Source organism: Kogia breviceps, chromosome 11 (assembly GCF_026419965.1).
Source record: "Kogia breviceps isolate mKogBre1 chromosome 11, mKogBre1 haplotype 1, whole genome shotgun sequence".
NCBI classification, from domain to species: domain Eukaryota; kingdom Metazoa; phylum Chordata; class Mammalia; order Artiodactyla; family Physeteridae; genus Kogia; species Kogia breviceps.
This window is the reverse complement of record NC_081320.1, coordinates 51,116,243-51,139,573: the sequence shown is the minus strand read 5'-3', so window position 1 is coordinate 51,139,573 and position 23,331 is coordinate 51,116,243. Positions and strand designations below refer to the sequence as shown.

The following is a 23,331-nucleotide window of genomic DNA, read 5'->3' as shown; positions in this document are numbered from 1 at the left end:
GAAGCAGAGAGAGCAGTGTTCAAATCCCGTCAAATTCTCACTTCATCTGAGAGCTATGCGGTTGCTTTCAAACCTTTGTTTTGTAAAGTGGGGCTAGTGCTAATTTACTGTTATGGTTGATGTAAAGATTATATCATTAAATAAGGCTTTCTATAAGTGATAGTTATCATTGACACATCTATTAAAATGATACTTGTGAAGAAAGAATACCTACAATGGAGTGAAATCATGCTAGCATTTAAGTTTCTGAATTCAACTGTATCTGTGAGGCAATACCTCTATTGCTTTCCCAGTGGATGCAATTAACCATAAAATGGTCCATGAGTATTAACCAAATTTGTCAAAAGCCTGAGTGAATTCTTTTTTTTTTTTTGCGTGCATGAATTCTTTTAAAGACTTTTTCCTAGCATTGAAAAAAAAAAAGTAACATATCTTTTTCAGACTGCAATTATTTCATCAAAATTTTGGAGGAAAAATTGATCGAATTATGGGTATTTTAACTTTTATTTATTATTCAAATTTCCTACAATAACCATGCATTTCATAGTTTGAAATAAATCTTATTAAAAATAGAGAGGAAGAGGCAATGATGGTACAAAAATAGAGAAGGTTTTTTTTTTTTTTTTTTTTTTTTGCGGTACGTGGGGCCTTCCACTGTCGTGGCCTCTCCCGTTGCACAGCACAGGCTCCGGATGCGCAGGCTCAGCAGCCATGGCTGACGGGCCCAGCCGCTCCATGGCATGTGGGATCTTCCCGGACCGGGGCACGAACGTGTCCCCTGCATCAGCAGGCGGACTCTCAACCACTGCGCCACCAGGGAAGCCCCTAGAGAAGGGTTTTGAGAGGAAAAACTTGTAGTTTGGAAAGAATCCTGCCATTATTGTGGTCCAAAGGGCTCGAAAAACTTTCCAAATATTACTTTGTTAGTTTATTCTCACAATATTTATAAAAAACAATCACATTGGTGAAATACTGCAGAACAAAGAAGGGAATCTACTTCTGTGGAATCAAGAGACTAGTATAATTTGGGTTTCCCATATTCTAAACCTATTACTAAGGATCTAAAGAGAAGTATGGAGTCTCCATTCTCAAAATCATGGGAATCATTTCCAGCAAGATTAATAAATAACCCTGTAGAAGCAGCCACATAGCACAGGGAGATCAGCTCGGTGCTTTGTGACCACCTAGAGGGGTGGGATAGGGAGAGTGGGAGGGACACACAAGAGGGAGGAGATATGGTGATATATATATATATATATATATATATATATATATATATATAGCTGATTCACTTTGTTTTATAGCAGAAACTAACACCATTGTAAGGCAATTATACGCCAATAAAGATGTTTAAAAAAAGTTAATAAATAACCCTATAAAGTTAAACTGTTTACTTCTTTTTTTTTCTCTTTTAAAGAGACAGCCTTTATTTTAAGGATTTTTATATTGGAGAATTCAAAAAGTGGTAGGTTTTTGGAACTTACTGATCTGTATTTAAAAGATACAGATCAATCTGTTGACAAAGATTCACCAAAATAATTTGAGCAAGTGGGAAATTACAGTTAATACTACTGAAACCTACTAAAATAATTCCAGGACATATGGTTTATCCTACATAACGATACTTCTAAGTGTTGTGACTGATATGAAACTGACTGTTTCTTACTTTTTGAACACACAGTGGTATAATTAACAATATTCAATCACTTCTGTTCTTTCCTGAATATATAAAAAGTAAAATACCAGTTAAAAAACTAATATATTCTTCTCTTTAAATGTTTTTTACATATACAATGTCAATATTTTCATTCCATAGTGGTGTGGCTTAAGAGGTTTTTCATTCACGAGTCAAACAACAATCCACCCAAAAAGAAATGATAGTCTATAGGCTCATAGTGCAAATAAAGAGTTTGGGAGTGCAGCAACTGACATTTCTAAAATACAAAACAGATAAAATTCTAAGAAGTTACATGCAATAAGCTCAACTAAGCATCTGGCCACAGAACTAGAACATTTGATAATTTTACTGGTGATTTGAGTGGGACTCCAGATGTTTCCAAACTCAACTTGAACTCTCATCTTAGGCTTTGTATTTTGCTTTTCCAGCTTCACTAATGACACAAACATGATTCAAATCCCCGAAGTATTCATTATAGTCAAGGGCATATCCTACAACAAACTTGGCTAGAATTTCAAATCCAATAAAGTCTGGTCTGTATCCAGCACTTCAAGGGGTCCTTATCACCAGCAAGCTTGCAACCTTGATCAATGCTGCTTGACCAAGGAAAGCAAGGTTTTCATTGTTTTGCCAGTGTCAATTATACCTTCCACAATCAACACATTCTTTCCAGTGAAAGTTGAGAGATCATCTTCACCAATTACTTTTATGTCGCCTATTGACTGGTCATTACAGTAGCTCTTCAGTCTGATAAAATCTACGTTCATAGGAATGGATCTATCACTATTTCTCTTCAGTACTTTGATGTAATCCAGCAGGTCAGCAAAGAATTTGTAGCCCCCGTTGAGCACACAGAGGGCCACAGTGTGATGGCCTCCCATCTCCTCTTCACATCTTGAGCAAGACGTTCAGTCCTGTGCATAATTAGTCCATGAGGAATAAACAACTTTTCCAAATCCTCAGCATAATGATTAGGTATACAAAATAAATCTAGGTCATAAGCTGGTTAATTATTGCTAATCACGATGCTGGGGCTGCAGATCGACATAACAGAGCCGGCTGACAGGCCGGCTGAGGGCAGTTTGGGCTAAACTGTTTACTTCTTATACCAAACTTGATGGTCAGAGTAATAGCTACTTCTCCAATAATTGTTTAATGTATTTCATTGGGATTTAATTACATCTATGGTTTACTTTCCTAAATATTTATTTTCACAAAAATTTTGAGCCTTGTGCAATGATTTGTTTCTCTTTGACGGGAGGCAAAGTTGTTTGGTAATAACGTTACCCTATGTGACAAGAAACTGATTTGGTGAGTTATTAAATAATTTAAAATTACCTCTTACTATAATAAAGGTATAAATTCTTTCCACTTGATACTAATAAAGAGTTTAGAAATAATATTTTAAAGTGAACATGTTAATCAATTTATTGCCTTAAAATGAACTGTGAGAATTCCCTGGTACTTCGGTGGTTAGGACTGCGCTCTTACTGAGGAGGGGCTGGGTTCAATTCCTGATCAGGGAATTAAGATCCCACAAGCTGTGCCACATGGCCAAACAAACAAACAAAAACTGTGAGATATTTATAAGAATTTAGGTAAATTTAAAGGTTAGTTATATATGGGCACAATATCTTTATATATGATTCCACATCAGCATACACATTTTTTTTTTTTTTTTTGGCGGTACGCGGGCCTCTCACTGTTGTGGCCTCTCGCGTTGCGAAGCACAGGCTCCGGACGCGCAGGCTCCGCAGCATGTAGGATCTTCCCAGACCGGGACACGAACCCATGTCCCCTGCATCGGCAGGCGGATTCTCAACCACTGCACCACCAGGGAAGCCCTGGCATCCACATTTAAAAAATCTTATTCTATACAGACAACTTATATGACTCAATATCAAAAAATCAAATAATCCAATCAAAAAATGGGCAAAAGACCTTAATAGACATTTCTCAAAAGAAGACATACAGATGGCTAACAGGCATATGAAAAGCTGCTCAACATCACTAATTATTAGAGAAATGCAAATCAAAACCACAATGAGGTAACACCTCACACCAGTCAGAATGGCCATCATCAAAAAGTCTATAAACAATAAATGCTGGAGAAAGTGTGGAGGAAAGGAAACCTTCCTACATTGATGGTGGGAATGTAAATTGGTGCAGCCACTATGGAAAACAGCATGGGGGTTCCTCAAAAAAAACTAAAAATAGATTTGCCATATGATCCAGCAATCCCACATCTGGACATATATCTGGAAAAGATGAAAACTCTAATTCAAAAAGACATGCACCCCAATGTTCATAGCAGCACTATTTATAATAGCGAAGACATGGAAACAAACTAAGTGTCCATCAACAGACGAATGGATAAAGAAGATGTGGGATACACTCAGCCATAAAAAAGAATGAAATTTGCAGCAACATGAATGGTCCTAGAGAATATCATACTAAGTGAAGTAAATCCGACAAATATTATATGATGTCACATATATGGAATCTAAAAAATAATTCAAATGAATCTATATATAGAACAGAAACAGACTCACATAGAAAACAAATTTATGGTTACCAAAGAGGAAAGGGAGGGAGGGATAAATTAGGAGTATGCGATTAACAGATACAGACTATTATACATAAAATAGATAAGCAAAAAATCTTTACTGTATAATGCAGAGAACTATATTCAATATCTTCTAATAACCTATAATGGAAAATAATCTAAAAAAATAATTGAATCCCTTTGCTGTATACCTGAAACTAACACAATATTGTAAATCAACTATACTTCAGTTTAAAAAAATCTTATTCTAAATTACCTGAAGTGTAATCTTGTAATCCTCAAATTGTTAATGAATAACAAAAAGCTTTTGGAATTCCCAAGTATAATATATTCTATTCACAACACTTTTCAAAGGTTTATAAGAAAGAACAAGGCTATGAATTACATAGAAAGTCAAACCTCATGAAAGGAATTTTTCTTACTATATTAAGTGATATTTTAAGGCTGACTTTAATATTTTGTCTTCAAAGACATACCCATTGAGCATTCTTACTAGAAAGTTCTTTCCCTTTAAAAATACTGTGTATATTATAGGTTTTTGGTTCTGTGACATTTCTTTGTGTTAGATTACCGCACTCTTCATATGCTATAGCAGGCAGCTGCTCCATGCGTCAAACTATGTGGGAAATGAGAATGACAAACCCAGGGAAGATCAGTAAAGCAAAACCTTTAAGGAAACCTCAGATCTGTCTAGTGAATTATGATACAGATTAGGAGCAAGTGGCCATTTTACTGAATAAGTAATAAGTTCCATTTTTAGTGTGATAGTATTATTCTGCTAGTAATACTTTTTATAATTTTTTTTTTTTTTGGCTGCATTGGGTCTTCGTTGCTGTGCGCGGGGGCTATTCTTCATTGCGGTGTGTGGGCTTCTCATTGCGGTGGCTTCTCTTGTTGCAGAGCACGGGCTCTAGGTGCATGGGCTTCAGTAGTTGTGGCATGCAGGCTCAGTAATTGTGGTGCACGGACTTAGTTGCTCCGCGGCATGTGGGATCTTCCCGGACCAGGGCTCGAACCCGTGTCTCCTGAATTGGCAGGCGGATTTTCAACCACTGCGCCAACAGGGAAGCCCAATACTTTTTATATTGCACTGTAAAATGTGCACTGTGTCCCCCTTTCTAAAAGGAAATTAATCCTTACCTTTTAGTGACTGTAATAAAATATTTCTCCCCCTCCACTAAATTTTTTTTTAAAAACAAAAACAAAACCAAAAACTCTTTATTAAAACAACAACAACCAGAAATTGTGATTGACCAGAAAGGTAAAGATACACGACCATATTTAAATAATTCTACCTAATCACATCTACAATGTTTGATGGTTCCAGAGGGCAAAATGACATGCCAGGAATATCATTACATCTTCCTCCAATGTACAGATATTAGAAAAGAAAACAGATGAAGTCTATCATTTTCTTGATTTTTTTAAACTTATTTTTATAAATAATACCTCACCAGTAAGTTAATCTTTTTTTTCACATTTTTTATTCAAAAATAAAAAAAGAGAAAGTCACAAAAATTATAATCATCCTCATCAGTTCACTCAGTCCCATGTAATTAATTTTTTTTATCTTGATCTTTTGTTAGCACTTTTATGAATTCATCAGTTTTCCATTAGAGTTCTGAAAATGCTTATTCATTCAGTTCAGCAGTACAGTCAGTTACCAGAAACCTGTACTTGTCAGACTCTTTTCCATGAATTCCTTGAAGGTGAAACCGTTTTTTTTTTTTTTTTTTTTTTTTTTTTTTTTTTTTTTTTTTTTTTTTTTGCGGTATGCGGGCCTCTCACTGTTGTGGCCTGGAGCACAGGCTCCGGACACGCAGGCCTAGCGGCCATGGCTCACGGGCTTAGTTGCTCCGCGGCATGTGGGATCTTCCCGGACCAGGGCACGAACCCGTGTCTCCTGCATCGGCAGGCGGATTCTCAACCACTGCGCCACCAGGGAAGCCCGGTGAAACCGTTTTATAGGAACATTTTTGCAAAAGCATCAGAGTACACCCAGAACTGTCTGTAAATAACAAAACACTTAAAAATGACCACGGTTAAAGATTTGATGAAAGTTCATAATAATTCAATTGACAAGGAAATTTAGTTATTTCTGAGATATACCTAAATTTCCTTGTCAATTGAATTATGACTTATAACATTATACCAGAACATATAAGATTTTTAGGAATTTCATGTAATGTCTGAAACATTTATATTAATATAATTCCATACAAATAACCCAAAGAAAGTTTAGTATTAGTTTCTTTAAAATTTTTTTAAATTTAATTTAATTAATTTTTTTATACAGCAGGTTCTTATTAGTCATCAATTTTATACACATCAGTGTATACATGTCAATCCCAATTGCCCAATTCAGCACACCACCATCCCCACCCCCCCGTGGCTTTCCCCCCTTGGTGTCCATACATTTGTTCTCTCCATCTGTGTCTCAACTTCTGCCCTGCAAACTGGTTCATCTGTACCATTTTTCTAGGTTCCACATACATGCGTTAATATACGATATTTGTTTTTCTCTTTCTGACTTACTTCATTCCGTATGACAGTCTCTAGATCCATCCACGTCTCAACAAACGGCTCAATTTCGTTCTTTTTTATGGCTGAGTACTGTTCCATTGTATATATGTACCACAACTTCTTTATCCATTAGTCTGTCAGTGGGCATTTAGGTTGCTTCCATGACCTGGCTATTGTAAATAGTGCTGCAGTGAACATTGGGGTGCATGTGTCTTTTTGAATTATGGTTTTCTCTGGGTATATGCCCAGTAGTGGTATTGCTGGCTCATATGGTAATTCTATTTTTAGTTTTTTAAGGAACCTCCATACTGTTCTCCATAGTGGCTGTATCAGTTTACATTCCCACCAACAGTGCAAGAGGGTTCCCTTTTCTCCACACCCTCTCCAGCATTTGTTTGTAGATTTTCTGATGTAGCCCTTTCTAACTGGCGTGAGGTGATACCTCATTGTAGTTTTGATTTGCATTTCTCTAATAATTAGGGATGTTGAGCAGCTTTTCATGTGCTTCTTGGCCATCTGTATGTCTTCTTTGGAGAAATGTCTATTTAGGTCTTCTGTCCATTTTTGGATTGTGTTGTTTGTTTCTTTAATATTGAGCTGCATGAGCTGTTTATATATTTTGGAGTTTAATTCTTTGTCCGTTGATTCATCTGCAAATATTTTCTCCCATTCTGAGGTTTGTCTTTTCATCTTCTTTATGGTTTCCTTTGCTGTGCAAAAAGCTTTTTTCATTAGGTCCCATTTGTTTATTTTTGTTTTTATTTCCATTACTCTAGCATGTGGATCAAAAAAGATCTTGCTGTGATTTATGTCAAAGAGTGTTCTTCCTATGTTTTCCTCCAAGAGTTTTATAGTATCCGGTCTTACATTTAGGTCTCTGATCCATTTTGGGTTTATTTTTGTGTATGGTGTTGGGGAGTGTTCTAATTTCATTCTTTTACATGTAGCTGTCCAGTTTTCCCAAAACCACATATTGAAGATACTGTTTTTTCTCCATTGTATATCCTTGCCTCCTTTGTCATAGATTAGTTGACCATAGGTGCGTGGGTTTATCTCTGGGCTTTCTATCCTGTTCCATTGATCTATGTTTCTGTTTTTGTGCTAGTACCATATTGTCTTGATTACTGTAGCTTTGTAGTATAGTCTGAAGTCAGGGACTCTGATTCCTCCAGCTCCGTTTTTTTCCCTCAAGACTGTTTTGGCTATTCGGGGTCTTTTGTGTCTCCATACAAACTTTAAGATTTTTTGTTCTAGTTCCGTAAAAAATGCCATTGGTAATTTGATAGGTATTGCATTGAATCTGTAGATTGCTTTGGGTAGTATAGTCATTTTCACTATATTGATTCTTCCAATCCAAGAACATGATATATCTCTTCATCTGTTGGTATCATCTTTAATTTCTTTCATCAGTGTCTTATAGTTTTCTGCATACAGTCTTTTGTCTCGCTAGGTAGGTTTATTCCTAGGTATTTTATTCTTTTTGCTGCAGTGATAAATGGGAGTGTTTCCTTAATTTCTCTTTCAGATATTTCATCATTAGTGTATAGGAATGCAAGATATTTCTGTACATTAATCTTGTGTCCTGCAACTTTACCAAATTCATTGATTAGCTCTAGTAGTTTTCTGGTGGCATTTTTAGGATTCTCTATGTATAGTATCATGTTATCTGCAAACAGTGACAGTTTTACTTCTTCTTTTCCAATTTGTATTCCTTTTATTTCTTTTTCTTCTCTGACTGCAATGGCTAGGACTTCCAAAGCTATGTTGAATAAGAGTGGTGAGAGTGGACATCCTTGTCTTCTTCCTGATCTTAGAGGAAATGCTTTCAGTTTTTCACCATTGAGACTGATGTTTGCTGTGGGTTTTTCATATATGGCCTTTATTATACTGAGGTAGATTCCCTCTATGCCCACTTTCTGGAGAGTTTTTATCATAAATGGGTGTTGAATTTTGTCAAAAGCTTTTTCTGCATCTAGTGAGATGATCATATGGTTTTTATTCTTCAATTTGCTAATATGGTGTATCACCTTGCTTGATTTGTGTATATTGAAGAATCCTTGCATCCCTGGGATAAATCCCACTTGATCATGCTGTATGATCCTTTTAATGTGTTGTTGGATTCTGTTTGCTAGTGTTTTGTTGAGGATTTTTGCATCTATATTCATCAGTGATATTGGTCTGTAATTTTCTTTTTTTGTAGTATTTTTTCTGGTTTTGGTATCAGGGTGATAGTGGCCTCATAGAATGAGTATTGGAGTGTTCCTTCCTCTGCAATGTTTTGGAAGAGTTTGAGAAGGATGGGTGTTAGCCCTTCTCTAAATGTTTGATAGAATTCACCTGTGAAGCCATCTTGTCCTGGACTTTTGTTTGTTGGAAGATTTTAAATCACAGTTTGAATTTCATTACTTGTGATTGGTCTGTTCATATTTTCTCTTTCTTCCTGGTTCAGTCTTGGAAGGTTATACCTTTCTAAGAATTTGTCCATTTCTTCCAGATTGTCCATTTTGTTGGCATAGAGTTGCTTGGAGTAGTCTCTTAGGATGCTTTGTATTTCTGTGGTGTTTGCTGTAACTTCTCCTTTTTCATTTTAATTTTATTGATTTGAGTCCTCTCCCTCTTTTTCTTGATGAGTCTGGCTAATGGTTTATCAATTTTGTTGATCTCAAAGAACCAGCTTTTAGTTTTATTGATCTTTGCTGTTGTTTTCTTTGTTTCTATTTCATTTATTTCTGCTCTGATCTTTAGGTTTCTTTCCTTCTGCTAACTCTGAGTTTTGTTTGTTCTTTTTTCTCTAGTTCCTTTAGGTGTAAGGTTAGATTGTTTATATGAGATATTTCTTGTTTCTTGAGGTAGGCTTGTATAGCTATAAACTTCCCTCTTGGAACTGCTTTTGCTGCAGCCCATAGGTTTTGGATCATCGTGTTTTCATTGTCATTTGTCTCTAGGTATTTTTTGATTTCCTCTTTGATTCCTTCAGTGATCTCTTGGTTATTTAGTAATGTATTGTTTAGCCTCCATGTGTTTGTTTTTTTTTAATGTTTTTTTCCCTGTAATTCATTTCTACTCTCATAGCATTGTGGTCAGAAAAGATGCTTGATATGATTTCAATTTTCTTAAATTTATGGAGGCTTGATTTGTGACCCAAGATGTGATTTATCCTGGAGAATGTTTCGTGTGCACTTGAGAAGTGTAATCTGCTGTTTTTGGATGGAAAGTCCTATAAATATCAATTAAATCTATCTGGTCTTTTGTGTCATTTAAAGCTTCTGTTTCCTTATTTATTTTCAGTTTGGATGATCTGTCCATTGGTGTAAGTGAGGTGTAAAGTCCCCCACTATCATTGTGTTACTGTCGATTTCCTTTTTATAGCTGGTAGCAGTTGCCTTATATATTGAGGTGCTCCTATGTTGGGTGCATATATAGTTATAATTGTTATATATTCTTCTTGGATTGATCCCTTGGTCATTATGTAGTGTCCTTCCTTGTCTTTTGTAACATTCTTTATTTTAAAATCTATTTTATCAGATATGAATGTTGCTACTCCAGCTTTCTTCTGATTTCCATTTGTATGGAATATCTTTTTCCATCCCCTCACTTTCAGTCTGTATGTGTCCCTAGGTCTGGAGTGGGTCTCTTGTAGACAGCATATATACAGGTCTTGTTTTTGTATCCATTCAGCAAGCTTGTGTCTTTTGGTTGGAGCATTTAATCCATTCACGTTCAAGGTAATTATTGACATGTATGTTCCTATGACCATTTTCTTAACTGTTTTGGGTTCATTTTTGTAGTCCTTTTCTTCTCTTGTGTTTCCCAGTTAGAGAAGTTCCTTTAGCACTTGTTGTAGAGCTGGTTTGGTGGTGCTGAATTCTCTTAGCTTTTGCTTCTCTGTAAAGCTTTTGATTTCTCCATCAAATCTTAATGAGATCCTTGCTGGGTAGAGTAATCTTGGTTGTAGGTTCTTCCCTTTCATCACTTTAAGTATATCATGCCACTCCTTTCAGGATTGTAGAGTTTCTGCTGAGAAATCAGCTGTTAACCTTATGGGAGTTCCCTTGTATGTTATTTGTCATTTTTCCCTTGTTGCTTTCAGTAATTTTTCTTTGTCTATAATTTTTTCCAATTTGATTACTGTGTGTCTTGGCAAGTTTCTCCTTGGGTTTATCCTGTATGGGACTCTCTGCACTTCCTGGACTTGGGTGGCTATTTCCTTTCCTATGTTAGGGAAGTTTTCGACTATAATCTCTGCAAATATTTTCTTGGGTCCTTTCTCCCTCTGTTCTCCTTCTGGGACCCCTGTAATGAGAATGTTGTTGCATTTAATGTTGTCCCAGATTTCTCTTAGGCTGTCTTCATTTCTTTTCATTCTTTTTTCTTCTGTTCCACAGCAGTGAATTCCACCATTGTGTCTTTCAGGTCACTTATCTGTTCTTCTGCCTCAGTTATTCTGCTATTGATTACTTCTAGTGTAGTTTTCATTTAAGTTATTGTATTGTTCATCTCTGTTTGTTTGTTCTTTAATTCTTCTAGGTCTTTGTTAAACATTTCTTGCATCTTCTCGATCTTTGCCTCCATTCTTTTTCCAAGGTCCTGGATCATCTTCACTATCATTATTTTGAATTCTTTTTCTGGAAGGTTGCCTATCTCCACTTCATTTAGTTGTTTTTCTGGGGTTTTATCTTTTTCCTTCATCTGGTACATAGCCCTCTGCCTTTTCATCTTGTCTATCTTTTGTGAATGTGGTTTTTGATCCATAGGCTGCAGGATTGTAGTTCTTCTTGCTTCTGCTGTCTGCCCTCTGGTGGATGAGGCTATCTAAGAGGCTTGTGTAAGTTTCCTGATGGGAGGGACTGGTGGTGGATAGAGCTCACTGTTGCTCTGGTGGGCAGAGCTCAGTAAAACTTTAATGGCTTGACTGCTGATGGGTGGGGCTGGGTTCCCTCCCTGTTGGTTGTTTGGCCTGAGGCAAACCAACACTGGAGCCTACCTGGGCTCTTTGGTAAGGCTAATGACAGACTCTGGGAGGGCTTACACCAAGGAGTACTTCCCAGAACTTCTGCTGCCAGTGTCCTTGTCCCCATGGTGAGCCACAGCCACCCCCCACCTCTGCAGGGGACCCTCCAACACTAGCAGGTAGGTCTGATTCAGTCTCCCCTGGGGTCACTGATCCTTCCCCTGGGTCCCAATGTGCCCACTACTTTGTGTGCACCCTCCAAGAGTAGAGTCTCTGTTTCCCTCAGTACTTTTGAAGTCCTGCAGTCAAATCCCTCTAGCCTTCAAAGTCTGGTTCTCTAGGAATTCCTCCTCCCATTGCCGGACCCCCAGGTTGGGAAGCCTGACGTGGGGCTCAGAACCTTTACTCCTGTGGGTGGACTTCTGTGGTGTAAGTGTTCTGTAGTCTGTGAGTCACCCACCCAGCAGTTATGGGATTTGATTTTACTGTGATTGCACCCCTCCTACCGTCTCATTGTGGCTTCTCCTTTGTCTTTGGATGTGGGGTATCTTTTTTGGTGAGTTCCAATGTCTTCCTGTTGATGACTGTCCAGCAGCTAGTTGTGATTCTGGTGTTCTCACAAGAGGGAGTGAAAGCACATCCTTCTACTCCTCCATCTTGGTTCCTCCCCTCCACTAAATATTGATATATCTTACCCCCCTTGCTTGTTTTATTTTTATTTATTTATTTATTTTTGGCTGTGCTGGGTCTTCATTGCTGTACACGGGCTTTCTCTAGTTGCAGCAAGTAGGGACTACTCTTCATTGCTATGCATGAGCTTCTCGTTGCGGTGGCTTCTCATTGTGGAACATGGGCTCTAGGCATGTGGACTTCAGTAGTTGCAGCACATGGGGCCCAGAGCACGTGGGCTTCAGTAGTTGTGCACAGGCTCAGTAGTTGTGGCTCATGGGCTCTACAGCACAGGCTCAGTAGTTGTGGGGTGCAGACTCAGTAGTTGTGGCTCGTGGGCTCTAGGGCACAGGCTCAGTAGTCGTGGAGTGCAGGCTTAGTGCCCCACGGCATGTGGAATCTTCCCAGACCAGGGATCGAGCCCATATCCCCTGCATTGGCAGGTGCATTCTTAACCACTGGACCACAATGGAAGTCCCTCTCTTGCCTGTTTTAAACTGTGGTTTTGTGCTTGTAACAAATAGTATACTTTGTCTTCAATAACCTACTATACATTGCTTAGTCATGTTCAGTTTTGATCCCCAATCACATCAAAATTGTAAGGGCAGAAATCTTATAAATGGACAGTTTAGTATTAAAATGATGTGTGTACACATAGGTAAAAGAGTTCAAATAAATTCGAAAGATTTATTGTATTTGTAGATAAATAACACACTCTCCAAATTTTCTTGAAGGTAAATTTGCTTTGCAAATAGAAAATCATTGCAATTTTTCCCTATATCTCATTCCTTTTCCTATTATATTTTTAATTAATACAGAATTGTTCTTTTTTTTTTTTTTTTCCAACACATGCTGTGAAGATTAACAGAACTTCCAGGTGGTTGGAGACAAGTGTAATAGGATGTCAACAGGGATGTTCCCTGGGCTCTGGCTAAGTTCCAATGCTGTGCACATAAGGAGATGAGCTCACATATTCTAAGTTCAGGGATCTCCTGTGGTTAGGCCAGCCCACCTATGGTTAGGACAAGAAATGTCAATACAGGGAAACAACCCAAACACCAAACATCCCCCACACCACCCCATCCCTACTCCCTGAAGTGTAAGGAAAGGTTGAGTAGAGAGGAAGTTAGCTTTTTGTGAAGTAGAATATTCATAAGGTTACTCTACTCCCTCTCTTCACCCCATTCTCATTGTAATAAAGGAGATGCAGGCACTTCTTCCTCTCAAAGTCTAGAGAAGAGCACTCAAGAGAATTGCTTATAAAGTTTAGAGATACCCAACCTTCCCTCTCTCCTAGGTTGGAGACTGGTGATTGTCTCAGCTCTGATCTCTCTTGGACCGGCAGAGTGCTCAGTGTTCTAGGACAAGGAGAGGGGGCAGTAGAAAGATGATCTAGATGAAGGAAGGGGCACCACAGTCGCCCACATTGCCCCCTCCAAGAGAGGCTGCTCATTGGACCCCTGGTGGAGGAGGTCAAGTAGATGCAAGTTATACCTCAAGGAACTGGGCAGCAGGGAGGCACCCCAAGGACCTTCAACAATGAAGGAGCCAGAACTTGGATTCTCTCCAGTTTAGAGAGAGTTGAAAATCTGACAGGGTTAACTAGAGAAGCAGCAGCATCCGAAAGAGAGGGAATTACCATCTTCCTACTGGGGAGCCACATAAGATAGCCACTTCCTCATTTCTCCTCTTGCCCTGACATTAGAAGTGGAGCACTGGAAAGAAGGAGAGGGGAGGATATACAGAACAGAGCGCTCCTGCCCTCAACCCTCTCTGCCCCCCGCTCCCACCCCCCCAACACACACATATTCCAAACCACTAGCAACAGACTTGTCTGCCTTTCTCTGGAGGGAAGGGAGGAAAAATAGTTTTAATTCAGTTTGAAGCTTAGTAGAAAATGAACAGAATTGTACCTTACCTGTCAGAATGAGATGATCCTAATAGCTTGAAGAGGTGGATAAATAGAATTGAGCCAAGGTGTGATGAAGAGAGTTGACACCCAGCAAGAAAATGGCAGGGGCAGAGCACGATTTGTAGGGGGAAATTATTGGAAAAATAAAGCCATTTCATATTTATAACCCAATGAATTGCGAGTCCTCAAGGAAGTGGTTACAAAGTCAGAGTTCTAATTTTTACAAGGGAGTGGGATGATCGATTCTGAGCAACACAGACTGGTGAGAGTGATATAAATCCAGGTAAATTGCAGTGGTTTTATTCTTTTCTCTTAATTGAAGTGTAACATGCGTACAAAAAAGTATACAAATTATAAGTGTAGAGCTCCATGAATTTTGACAAAGTGTACCCATCTGTGTAACCGGCACCAGATCAGGAAATAGAATGCTACCAACAGCCAGAAACACCCCCACGTGTCCCCTTTCAGTCATTATCCTCCTCCTCCTCCTCCTCAAGTCACTGCTATCTTGATTTCTATATGTGTAAGTTAATTTTGCCTGATTTTATTTTTACATAAATGAAGTCCTATATTATGTACCTTTTGTGTTTACTTCTTTCATTCAACATCACATTTGTGAGATTCATCCACGTTGTTGTGTGTAGAAGTAAATGGAAATCGTCCGTTTTCATTGCTGTGTATTATTTTGCTGTTTGAATACACTGTGAATTTTATTCATCCAGATGGTAATGTACTTTGGGGTTTTTTTCCCCAGTTTGGGGCTATTACAAAGAGTGCTCCTGGACTTACTTGCTAATATTTTATCTAGGACTTTCACATCTATGTTCCTGAGAGAGATTAACCTGTAATTTTTCTTTCTTGTGACGTTCTTGCCAGCTTTTGGTATTACAGTTATACTGACCTCATACAATAGTTGGAAATGTTCCTTCTTTTTCTGTTTTCTGGAAGATTTTGTGTAAGATTCATGTTTTTCCTATTGCGTTTTGAAAAATTCACCAAAGAAGCCATCTGTGACTAAAGTTTCCTTTGTGGGAAGGTTTAAAATTATAAATTTAATTTAAAAAATTTTGGGGGGCTTCCCTGGTTGCACAGTGGTTAAGAATCCGCCTGCCAATGCAGGGGACACGGGTTCGATTCCTGACCCGGGAAGATCCCACATGCCACGGAGTAACTAAGCCCATGTGCCACAGCTACTGAGCCTATGCTCTAGAGCCCGTCCTCTGCAACAAGAGAAGCCATGACAGTAAGAAGCCTGCATACCGCAATGAAGAGTAGCCCTGCTTGCCTCAACTAGAGAAAGCCCACGCACAGCAACGAAGACCCAACACAGCCAAAGATAAAAACAAATAAATAAAAACAATTTATTTTAAAAAATTAAAAAAAAATTTTAATTGAAATATAGTTGATTTACAAGGGGTTAATTTCTACTGTACCGCAAAGTGATTAAGTTATATATATGTATATATGTGTATGTAATGGAAAAGAATACAAAGAATGTATATATATGTATATACCTATATACATACATACACATATATATATTCTTTGTATTCTTTTCCATTATGGTTTATCATAGAATATTGAATATAATTCCCTGTGCTATACAGCAGGTCCTTGTTGTTTATACATTCTATAATATAATAGTTTGTATCTGCTAACCCCAAATTCCCACTCCATCCCTTTCCCACCATGAATTTAATTTTTTAATAGATAGAACTGGGCTTCCCTGGTGGCGCAGTGGTTGAGAGTCTGCCTGCTGATGCAGGGGACACGGGTTCGTGTCCCGGTCCGGGAAGATCCCACATGCCGCGGAGCGGCTGGGCCCGTGAGCCATGGCCGCTGAGCCTGCGCGTCCAGAGCCTGTGCTCCGCAACGGGAGAGACCACAACAGTGAGAGGCCTGCGTACCGAAAAAAAAAAAAAAAGATAGAACTACTTATATTTCCTATTTCCTTTTTGTCCACTCTGTTAAGTTGTATATTTCTAGCAATCTGTCCATTTCATTGGCATGCAGTTGTTTATAATTTCCTCTTATTATTATATTCTTTTTAAAAATTGAGTTGTAATTGACATGCAACATTTTATTAGTTTCAGGTATGTAACAATGATTTAATATTGGAGTATATTGCAAAATGATCGCCACAATAAGTCCAATTAACATCCATCACCACACAGTTACAAAATTTTTTTCTTGTGATGAGAACTTTTAAGATTTACTCTTTTAGCAGCTTTCAAAAATCCAATACAGTATCATTAACTATAGTCACCATGCTGTACATTATATTCCCATGACTTATTCATTTTACAACTGAAAATTTGTACCTTTTGATTCCCTTCCCCTTTTTCATCCTTCCCCCACCCCTTGCCTCAGGTAACCACCAATCTGTTCTTTATATCCATAGGCTTATTTTTTTTGTTTGCTTGATTTCTTGAATTCCACATATAAATAAGGTCATATTTATTTATCTTTTTCTGTCTGACTTATTTCACTTAGTATAATGCTGTCAAGGTCCATCCCTGTTTTCACAAATGGCAAGATTTCATTCTTTTTCAATGTCTGAGTAATATTCCATTGTGTGTATATATCACATCTTCTTATTCATTCATCCATCAGTGGACACTTAGATGTTTCCACATATTGGCTATTGTAAATAATGGTGCAATAAACATGGGGATGCATATATCTTTTTGAATTAGTGTTTTTATTTTCTTGGACAAATACATAGAAGTGGAATTGCTGGATCAGATGATAGTTCTATTTTTAATTTTTTGAGGAACCTCCATACTGGTTTCCATAGTGGCTGCACCAATGTTCATTCCCACCAGCAGTGCACAAGTGTTCCCTTTTCTCCACATCCTTACCAACACCTGTTATTTCCTGTCTTTTTGATAATAGCTATTCTGACAGGTGAGAGCTGTATATTCTTAATGCTGACAGGATCTATACTGATGTCTCTCCTTTTCTTCTTGGTATTGGTTATTTGTACCTTCTTTATTTTTTCTTGATCAGTGTTTACAGGGGTTTGCAATTGTTTTAGTCTTTTCAAAGAACCAATATTTGGCATTTGGTTTTCTCCATATTTGTCTTCTGTTTCTTAATTTCTTTTCTAATCTTTATCATTTCCTTCTACTTTCTGTGGCTTTCACTTCTTTGAATATGATTTTTTAGATAGATATGTAGATCATTGGTTTTCAGGTTTTCTTATTTGTAATATGTACATTAGAAGTTATAAAATTTCCCTTAAGTTTGGCTTTTACTAAACTACAAATTTTGTTATGTAGTATTTTTCTTACCATTTTGTTGAAAATATGTTCTAATTTCCATTGAGATCTCTTCTTTGATCCATTGGATATTTAGAAGTATATTGTTTTTATTTCCAAACACTAGGGAACTTCTAGTTATCTTTTTGTAATTGATTTCTGGCTTTATTCCATCATAGTCAAAGAATTTAGTATTATTCTGATCCTTTAATATTTGTTGAGACTTGCTTTATTGCCCAGCATATGGTCAATTTTAATAAATGTCTAGGTACACTTGACAAGACAATGTTTCCTTCAGTTGTTGGATGCAATGTTTGGATGGTTAGTTTATGTCTCAGCCTGACTGCACATCACTTAGGTGATACCCAGATAGCTGGTAACACATTAATTCTAGGTATGTCTGTGAGGGTGTTCCTGGAAGAGATTTGTATTTGATTCAGTAGGCTGAGAGAAGAAACCTCCCTCACTGATCCACTGGGGCCTGAATGGAACAAGAAGGGGAAGGAAGGGTGAATTCACTGTCTCTGTTCTTGGGCTGGAACATCCATCATTTTGTCCTCAGACATCAGAGCTCCTGGTTTTCAAGACTTCAGGCTGAGACTGAATAGTACCACTGGCTTTCCTGATTCTGCAGCTTACAGATAGCAGGCTGTGGGACTTCTCTACCTCCATAACTCTGAGTGAGACAATTCCTATTAAAAAAACATACAAACATACATACATATATATGTGTACACATGCACACAACAGTTTTGAAGGATATTTCACTGAGTGTAGAATTGTAGGTTGGCAGAATCTTTAAAGATGACAGACATACCATTGCCACTTTTTCCATTATTTCTGATGATAAGGCAACCATTAGTCTTATTCTTGTTCTTTTGTAGATATTGTATCTTTTTCTCTGGCTACTTTGAAGATTTTACTTTGTCTTTGATTTTCAGTGTTTGACTATGATGTGTTTAGATATGAATTTCTAATTTTTAAAAATTCATATCAAGGTTTATAGCTGTTCTTGAGGCTGATATATTTCAGAATTTTAGAAAATTATTGGGTATTATTTATTCAAATATTGCTTCTTCCCATTTTCTCTATTTTTTTTTTCTCCCCATGCTTTGGTCTATGAGTATATATAAAAGTAAAATTTGTGATTATTAGACAGTATGTTTATTATGAGTATACCATGTCATTCTAACCTCATTTTCTTCTTTGCCAGAATTAGCAAATTAGTATATCAGACACATCAGCCACAGTGCCTACCATAACAGTTTTTAACTTCTAGATGAAAATGACTTACCGATAGCCTCCTGCTGTGGGAAGCAGAGTTGGGCTACTCTTTGCACAGTGGTAGCTAATCAGATTAGCTCTCTCCATGACTTGGAGTGGGACAATGTAGAAAAAACTGGTTAGTCAATTTCAAAAGAAGAGCAAAGCAGATCTTGAAACAGAAGCCAGTACTTGAGGGAGGTACCATGTAGGTCATAAAAGAGAGAATAAAAAGAACATATTTTCTCCAGAACTGCCTTGATTCTTGGGATTTATTTAGTTTTAGGTACTGGATGTGTAATCTTACAAAAACCCTAATTTCTTTCTTTTTTTTTTGCATTACTCATTTTTTATTTTTATTTTTTTTACACCTTTATTGGAGTATAATTGCTTTACAGTGTTGTGTTAGTTTCTGCTGTACAACAAAGTGAATCAGCTATACGTATACATATATCCCCATATCTCCTCCCTCTTGCGTCTCCCTCCCAGCCTCCCTTTCCCACCCCTCTAGGTGGTAACAAAGCATTGAGCTGATCTACCTGTGCTATGCAGCAGCTTCCCACTAGCCATCCATTTTACATTAAAAAACCCTAATTTCTTAAGGGGACCTAAATGAGTCTGTCTTCATTGCAATCAAGAGACTAATGTACTAGGGAAATGCGGCTGAATGTGTATCTGAGCTTCAGCAAAGTACTTCATTAAGATATGTAGGGCTTCCCTGGTGGCGCACTGATTGAGAATCCGCCTGCCGATGCAGGGGACACGGGTTCGTGCCCCGGTCCGGAAAGATCCCACATGCCGTGGAGCGGCTGGGCCCGTGAGCCATGGCCGCTGATCCTGCGCGTCCGGAGCCTGTGCTCCACAATGGGAGAGGCCACAACAGTGAGAGGCCCGCATACCACAAAAAAAAAAAAAAAAAAAAAAAAAAAAAAAAAAAAAAAATGTAATACCTTGTCTTAAGACAAGATTGAGAAATTTTCACTATTAGAAACTTATTAAGTGATCATACCCAAAGGACACTAATTTAAAAATTGCTTCAGTCTGGAGGGAGGTTGTTTTTTGATCTAGTTTTTATTTTTGCTTTTGCTTTTGTTTTTACTATAAAGTTCTTCCCTTGACCTTGTTCTCGTCAACATTTTTATCACCCTTTTTGTTGAGGACATGCTTATCAAATTTACTGAGGAAAAACACATTGCTTAGCCGGATCCTTCAAACTGGAACAATGGCTAAGTCCAAAAAGATAATATTAAAATTTTTTTATTTCAAAAATAATACTTGGGAGCTCAAGGCTTTTTAGGGCATGAGCCATCTCGTCTCCTTGCATTGCCTTGCAATAAACCTTTCTCTGTTCCCCCCACCCCCCAAAAAATAATAATATATGTCAATTGCCAAATATTGAGAAAATTATTCTCTTTTTTAGTCCATTTTTTTGTGAAAAATATAATTAGGATAAAAATTTAATACAATTTTCTAAACATTTTAACACTTTGAAATCATAAACATTTCTATTTATAAATCATTAAATATTATTTTGCAATATTATTTTAATATACCATAATTTATTTAATCAATCTCCTCTCAAAAAATGCTGTAATACTGTTTTCTAAACTTTTTTCTTTTGCTTCAAAATCAAATGGTTTTCAAATCATTAAATAATATTTTCTCAATTGCATGACTGTACTATTATTTCCACAGTTAGAGTATGTTGCCCAGTTTTTGTCTTTAAGATTACCATGAATGTTCCTATGGCATTATTTTTAGAAAAATGTTACAGTTATTTCTTTCTGATAAACTCCTAGCAATGTATAAGAATCTTGGCTTGTTTCTCTGTTGCTTCACCATTGAATATTATGATTTTCAAAATTCCTGCCATTTTATAAGCACAAATTAGAGTCTTGCTTTATTTTGCTTTTCTTTGAATACTAGTGAAGCTGAACATTGTTTCATGCATATACTGACTATTTGCATTTCATGTTTTGGAGCAACTATGTTCATGTCTTTCGTTCATTTTTTAACTAGAGTGTGTATCTTAACGTTTCTTAAGGGCTTTTATATATTATGCACATTAGTCCTTTCTTGAAATACATATTGCAAATATTTCTTCCAAGTTTGTCATTTTTCTTTTGCTTATGAAGTTTATTTTTTTGACAAAAAGATTTTCACCTTTAAGAAGTTAAATCTATAATCATTTAATTTTTTTTTAATTTTTAATTTTTTTATTGTTGGCTGCATTGAGTCTTTGTTGCTGTGCTCAGGCTTTTCTCTACTTGAGGCGAGTGAGAGCCACTCTTCGCTGCAGTGCGCGGGCTTTTCATTGGGATGGCTTCTCTTGTTCTGGAGCACGGGCTCTAGGCACACAGGCTTCAGTAGTTGCAACATGCGGGCTCAGTCGTTGTGGCATGTGGGCCCTAGAGCACCCAGGCTTCAGTAGTTGTGGCACATGGGCTTAGTTGCTCTGCGACACGTGGGATCTTCCTGGACCAGGGATTGAACCCATATCCCCTGCACTGGCAGGTGGATTCTTAACCACTGCACCACAAGGGAAGTTCCCGTTTAATTGTTTTTAATTGTTCTTGCCTTTCATGTCCTACTCAGAAAGAGATCCTCATATTATATAAATGTTTACCTGTATTTTCTATCATATAATATTTAATATGAATACAGTGAAGACCAGCTGTTGGGTTCAGAATACCAATTTCATAACCTCTGGTTGGGGGAGCTTTGAGGTTGCCAGCATCAGTGTGCTTTGGCTGCCAAAAATCTCTTGGGATCTTGGACTTCATTAGTAAAAGCTTAAGGTCCAGAATTAGGAAAGCTATAGTCCTATAACACTGCCAAAACTTCAGAGTATGTTTGATTTAAATGTGGTTGACATTGTTTTATTGGCTAATATTTTAACAGTTGTTGGGGAATCTGTGTAATCAAAAACACTTCCTCATCCTCAAGGTAAGGCAAACAATTTTCACAGAAAACAAGGTAAAAAAGTACAGCTTCAATAGTTTGTTTTTCATTCAGACTGTCAGATATAGACATCACAGGCATTAACCTCTATTAAAACTCAGAAACCTCCATGCTTCTTTTAACTGCACCTCAATTTCCAAAACCTTAGTACAATTTCTGACAAAATTTGCTTGACATAGTGAGGCTTCCTTTTAAAATCAAGGAGACAGCGATACCTACTACTGCCCCTTCCACTCCCCACATTTTATTTATACTAAACCAGGCAAGAAAAAGAAAAGAGGAGAAGAAAGAAAGAAACAAAAGGTGTAAGGATTGGAAAAGGAGAAACAAAATTGTCATTATTTAGAATCAGAATTTCATATGCTTTTAACTTCTTAGTCATCACCTGGACTATTTCATTAGCTGTGTGTATCACATTTTAAGACTACTGTGTGGACATAAACCAAAAGAGATTTGTAGGGAAATAATCGTGGTGGTGACAAGGAGGGGACTTTGAAAACATGGCATATGAGGAAAAGATTTGAAAATATTTTACATGGGGAAAAGACTCACAGGAGGGGGAAAAAAAAGAGCCAAATTAGCTTGTTTTAAGCTACTTAAAGAAAAAATTGTTATGTGTAACAGTGATTTTTTTTTTTTTTTCCTGAAAGGCCCAAGGAAGTGTAGTCAGGATCATTAAGAGGCAAGAGGAGGAGAGACTTCAGTTCTGGCAGAACTTTTAAGAGTTAGTGATTCAAAATTCTTAGAAGGATGCCTTAGGAGGTGAAAAGTGCTTTGTCACTAGAGGTTTTCAACAAAGGCTGAGTGACCATGTGGCAGGAATGCTGTAATAATGAAAAAGCTCACATTTCTTGAGCACCCAATGTGTGCATGTACCGAGCCATGCACCATCTCATTTAATCACGGCAACCCAGTGAGGGACGTTCTATTGTATTCCCATTTAACAAATGCACCAGAAGCAGAAAGAATCTAACGGCCTGCCTGGTATCACATAGAAGGTAAGTATGAACTGCCCAGGCAGTTTGTTTCCAGAGCCTCAACTCTGAATCAGTGTACCACATTGTTTGCAAAGAGTGGTTGGCTTCCATAACCTTCAAGATTTCATCAAATCCTGAGATTGTATAATTGTGCAGAGAGGAAAGTCATGCCTTAAGGGATTTATATTAAAGATTAATTTTGTTGGCAGTGATGTTAGGTGGCTCCTGTTTTAGTATCTAATCTTTAAGTTATGAATAAAATCAAAGTCGCTGCAAATCCACCCATCATTTCTAAATTAGAAAGCTGTTGGATATTCATATATCTACCAAGGTACAAGTAAGTTGGTAGACAATGTCTGGGATCCCAGACAGATGCTCTTGGGCTCTGGCAATAAGACCAAGCCTATAAATATCAAATGTAGTATGTCTTACAAAACCAAATATCAGCAGTTTTGAAGTGTCATGGTGTTTTGTGTGTTTTGTGTTTGTTTTTTCTTCTAAGTAGATCCAGCAATTGATCTTGGGCTACTTTGATAGCACCTAAAACAAAATTGTTTTATTCAGCATTTTT

At 37.4% G+C, this 23,331-nt stretch overlaps 1 pseudogene; it reads right to left on the bottom strand.

Annotated features, from left to right (window-relative positions):
• Positions 1–2,080: 2,080 nt before the first annotated feature.
• Positions 2,081–2,726, bottom strand: LOC131765256 (hypoxanthine-guanine phosphoribosyltransferase pseudogene; annotated as a pseudogene).
• Between the last annotated feature and the right edge of the window lie 20,605 nt (positions 2,727–23,331).